Source organism: Pristiophorus japonicus, unplaced genomic scaffold, assembly GCF_044704955.1.
Source record: "Pristiophorus japonicus isolate sPriJap1 unplaced genomic scaffold, sPriJap1.hap1 HAP1_SCAFFOLD_33, whole genome shotgun sequence".
In the NCBI taxonomy this organism is placed as follows: Eukaryota; Metazoa; Chordata; class Chondrichthyes; family Pristiophoridae; genus Pristiophorus; species Pristiophorus japonicus.
This window is the reverse complement of record NW_027253106.1, coordinates 8,354,616-8,360,120: the sequence shown is the minus strand read 5'-3', so window position 1 is coordinate 8,360,120 and position 5,505 is coordinate 8,354,616. Positions and strand designations below refer to the sequence as shown.

Genomic DNA, 5,505 nt, shown 5'->3' with positions numbered 1-5,505 from the left:
ACGCCGCCACTGATCCCCGAGCACATCCCTCGACAGTCTTTCTCAGCTCCTGCTGTACCTGCCCAAGCTCCAATCACCGACCTGGATTTGATGACGTCACTCTTCGCTCCCGTCGCCCTCCTGCACCAGCTCGCGCTGTACCTTGCCGTGGTACACCACCACGCTGCACCCAGGCCGCCGCTCAACGCTCGTTTTATGGCCCCGAACTGCCACTGGTGTTCTCACGCAGGTCGGGGCCTCCACGATGCTCCGAGCAAATCCAGTTACATGCCGTTTCACCGCACAATTCTCAGCTGTGCTGGTAAGCTGACTATATTTAAAGCTATCGCAGAAACTGCGAGCAGTATTCCCTGGTCGTCTAGTGGTTAGGATTTGGTGCTCTCACTGCCATGTTCTGGGTTTGATTCCCGGTTTGGAAATAATATTTACAGAGCAAGTTGCCAGAAATCATTTAAGTCTGTGAGAGACTGAATAATTGTTTCACTCATCATTAATCCATCCACATGTGTAGCACACTGAAGGAAATTCAAATATGTTTGCCGAGCGACTGTCGAATTTTAATAACTTTTTATACAACCGTAGAATCAGCAGATAAAGAGGATATTCTGCCAATAGCATTTCATATATCGCCCATAGTACTAGAGTAAGGAAGTCTTGCTACAATTGTACAGGGCCCTGGTGAGACCACACCTGCAGTACTGCGCACAGTTTTGGTCTCCTTATCTGAGGAAGGTATACACTTGCCTTGGAGGTGTTACAACGGAGGTTCACCGGATTGATTCCTGGGATGAGTGGACGGTCCTTTGGTGAGAGATTGTGTCGAATGGGCCGATGCTCTCTGGAGTTTGGAAGAAAGAGACGTGATCTCATTGAAACGGACAATATTCTGAAGGGGATCGACTGGCTGGATGCTACAAAGCCCGGCTAGCTCAGTCGCTCGAGCATGAGACTCTTAATCTCAGGGTCGTGGGTTCGAGCCCCACGTTGGGCGATTACTTTTATGTTGCTTTCGCGGGTAAATATAATTAATGAACCCATGATCTTCTTTTGCACAATGATAAAAATGCGAACTCAGGGATGTTGATAATTTAATCAAATAATGAAAGCAGCGCCTCAGACCGCTCGGCCGTCCGTACTGTTAGATGCTTCAGTTAAACGTTATTGCTCTGGAAAATTTAAGACTGGGCGCTTGTTCAGGTTTGCTGGAAGGCCCAGTGACCGGGGTATCCTCACCCCCGGGGTTTTCTTGAGCTCTGCTCGGTGCACGGCGAGCTTTGGCCCAGCTCTGAGGTTGCTTGCATCCCTGGGATGGACAATAAACCTCTGAGCTCTGGAACTGGGGAAGAGCGAATAATTAACTAGTTGTTTGTCGGTTTCAAATGCAGCTTAGATCTGCTGGTATAAACCGATAGCATTTCTTTCATTCTGAGAAACAATGCTAACAGGGACAGTCAAAACTTCAATAACTAAACTTTAATAATTCATGAAACTTTAATCCTTGATGAAGTTTTATCCCCGATCTGACTTTACACAATCTGTATTTGAGGAGACTGGTTTTAAATGTTCGTTGCTCATGGAACAAGGTATCCAAAACAGCTTGTATTAAATTTTATTGCAGACAAGTTTTTGCTTGAGATATAATGTTTCAGCGCAGGCTTGAACCGGAAACCTTTCACGTGTGACGGAAATGTGATAACCACAAGACGACAGACACTGCTACTTAGCTCAGTGCCCAGAGAGAGGTGTTCAGCAACAAGCTGAAATGCTCAATGCCTCTCTCTGCAAAAAGGTCCTTTCACAAACATATCTCTGGCCAGAACTTCACCAAACAATAATGTTCTCCTTTCAAATTCATTAAACTCCCCAATTTCCACATTTGCAATTTTAAGGATGAAGACTAAAAGCTTTTTCGATCAGAAAATTGCAGGAACCTCCTGTGTTTAATGAAAGGGCTTTGGATTGCGTGCAGCAAATCCTGTTACACGCCGTGTTACCGCACAATTCTCAGCTGTGATTGTAAGCTGACTATATTAAAAGCGATCGCAGAAAATGCAAACAGTGTTCCCGAGTAGTCTGTTGGTGAGGCTTTAGTGCTTTCACTGCTGTGACCTGGCTTCGATTCCTCGTTAGGAAAAGCTTTTTAAGAGAACAAGTTGACAAAAATATTTCAAGTCTGTGAAATACTGAATAATTGTTTCAATCATCATTAATCAATCCACATGTATTGCAGACTGAAGCAAATACAAATACGTTTGCTGAGCGACTTTCACATTTTAATAACTTTTTATCCAACCGGAGAATCAACAGAAAAACAGGATATTCGGCACATAGTACCGAATATATAGCCCACAGTACAAGAGTAAGGAAGTCTTGTTACAATTGAACAGGGCCCTGGTGTGACCACACCTGGAGGACTGCACACAGTTTTGATCTCCTTATCTGAGGAAGGATACACTTGCCTTGGAGGTGGTACAACAGAGGTTCACCAGATTGATTACTGGGATGAGAGGACTGTGCTATGGTGAGAGATTATGCAGAATATGCCGATACTCTCTGGAGTTTAGAAGAATGAGAGGTGATCTCATTGAAACGGAGAATATTCTGTCGGGGATTCACAGGTTAGATCTTGCGAAGCCCGGCTACCTCAGTCGGTCGAGCATGAGTGTTTTACTTGCATGGTCGTGGGATAGAGCCCCAAAGTTGGGCGCTACTTTTCCTGAAAATTTTATGTTGCTTTATCAGGAAAACATCATTAATGTACCCATGATCTCCTTTTGCACGCTGATAAAAATGCGAACTGAGGGAGAGGTGATAATTTAATCAAATAATGGAAGCAGCGCCTGAGATCGCTCGACCATCCTTACTGTTCGATGCTGAAGTTGCAAGTTATTATTCTGGAAAGTTTCAGACCGAGTGCTTGTTCAGTGTTGCTGGAAGGCCCAGTGACCGGGATATCCTCTCCCCCGGCTTTTTCCTGAGACTGTGCTCGGTGCAAGGGGAGCTTGGCCCGGGTCCGAGGTAGTTTCTATCCCAGGGATGGAAAATAACCCTCTGAGCTCTGGAACTGGGGAAGAGCGAATAATTAATAAGTTGTTTGCGTGTTTCAAATGCAGCTTAGAGCTGCTGGTATAAACCGATCGTGTTGTTTCACTGAATGAAAGAAATGCGAATAGAGACAGTTGAAAATTCAATAATTAATGAAACTTTAATCCTTGATGAAGTTTTATCTCCTATCTGATTTTACACACTCTGTATTTGAGGAAACTGGTTTTAAATGTTAATTGCTCATGCAACAAGGTATCCAAAACAACTTTTCTTCAATTTTATTGCAGAAACGTTTTGCTTGAGAAATAATGTTCCTGCCCATGCTTGAACCAGGAACTTTTCACGTGTGAGGGAAATGTGATAACCAATGCACTGCAGCAACTGCTGCTTAGCTCAATGCCCAGAGAGAAGTGTTCAGCAATAAGCTGAAATGTTCAATCCGTCACTCTGCAAAAAGTTCCTTTCACAAACATTTGTCTGACCGGAACTGCACCAAACAACAATGTTCTCTTTTTAAAATCATTAAACTCCCCAATTTCCACGACTGCAATTTTAAGAACAAGACTGAAAACTCTTTGCGATCAGAAAATTGCCGGTAACCCCTGTGGTTAATGACAGGGCTTTTGATGGTTGATTTCTGCATACACCTTGTGTTATGTATTTAACCCTTGGCAACCTGTATCACACAACCACCAGAGGGCCTATCTGGTGGGGTCCCAAGTGATCCCAGCATCCCTTGGGAGCACGGTATATAAGCAGGCCACCCATGCTGTACTTGCGCTCTGGAGTCTTATTAAAGGAGCTAATGTCACACTTATTCATTGTTCAAAGTACTCAGTTTCATCCTTTATTATGAGCATATCAATTGGCGGCGAGACAATGAACAACCACTCAAAAATGCATGGAACAGGTGATATCCTGGAGAAGTTCTCAGAAGTGTACGATTGCGAACCCTTCGTGGAGAGACTCGATACATACTTCGTGGCCAACGAGCTGAAAGGGAACGTGAACGCTGCCAAATGAAGGGCGATTCTCCTCACCGCCTGTGGGACAGCAACCTATGGCCGCATGAAGAATCTTTGAGCTCTGGTGAAATCAACAACTAAATCCTATGAAGAATTGTGTACGCTGGTCCGGGAGCATCTAAATCCTAAGGAAAGCGTCCTGATGGCGAGGTATCGGTTCTACACGTGCCAACGGTCGGAGGGCCAGGAAGTGGCGAGATATGTCGCTGAATTAAGGCGCCTCGCAGGACATTGCAAATTTGACGGATTCCAAATCGAATACTGAAATACTTTTTTACTTGGCATTGGCCATGATGTAATCCTTAGAAAACTGTTGACTGTTGAAACTCAGTATCTGAGCAAAGCCATAACGATAGTTCATACAATTTCCACCAGTTCCTTTAAACCCAATAACGTAATTTATTTCTGGTGGACTGGATGGAGGAAAATGATCCATGTAAAAAATTGTTTTTACATGAACTGAATGTTCATAAAAGTATTGGAGTGGGAACTCACTTGATAACAGCACAGCTGGCAATGTTTACGGAATATATTTGTGCAACCAAAACGCACAATAACAACCTGAACTGTGCGGCACCGAATCCGCGGGGAAAAAAATAGTTAAAAACTTCGTCCCTGGTTGGACTCAAAGCAACATCTTTTCGTTTAACAGCCGAACACACGAACCCATTGCACCACAGAGACTAACTTAAACGTACATTGAAAGACATCCCAAACCACGGTGTCACTCAGTTGAAGCTACAGATTGCTCCGACCAGGATGGAACTTATCCACTCTCAGTTGTACTTTCCCCAAATAAATGGAGGGACATTCATTGTGGATGTGTGGAGGCAGTCATGTCCCGCAAACTGCAGATACTTCCATGTCACCACCAACCAGCGCTCCCGCAACCGGTGTGATCTACCTTCAAGCCTTCCAGTGCCTTGTCTGTGACAAAGTATACTGATTGTCCAGAAGACGGTCTTATGTTTCAATTCCTTTTCAGCTCCTGACTGCAGATATTCCTGTGATTAAACCGAACGAATAGCTTACAGGGACAGTTGGATTCATTATATCTTCGTCACACATATAAGCGGCACACATCAACCCCAAACCTCGTCACCAACTCGCTCACCACAACACGCTGCTCCCGTGCGATGGAAGCCCAGTTGCTGTTTCAAGCTTGAATGCACGTACAAGGAGAACTCATTCAAAGACAGTCCAAGTCCCTGAGGCACCTGATTATTTGCGCCGAACTCCTTCGCAAAGAGTTGATGTTCGTGTGGGGTCATTTGGGCACATTTTTCCCCACACTACAACATTTTAAACATGACTCAACGGCTATAAAGCGCTTTGGAGCGTCATGAGTTCCTGAGAGACGCTGCAGAAAAGCAGTTCCTCCATTGCAAAAGTTCTATGCATTTTCAAAATTCGCGGCAGAATAATGGGCTCGACC

The 5,505-nt window shown here is 44.5% G+C and overlaps 1 non-coding gene across 1 annotated transcript; it reads left to right on the top strand.

The window, feature by feature from the left end:
* The first annotated feature begins 918 nt into the window (after positions 1-918).
* Positions 919-991, top strand: trnak-cuu (transfer RNA lysine (anticodon CUU)). Its single transcript has one exon. It is a non-coding gene; the product is annotated as a tRNA-Lys (tRNA).
* Positions 992-5,505: the final 4,514 nt, after the last annotated feature.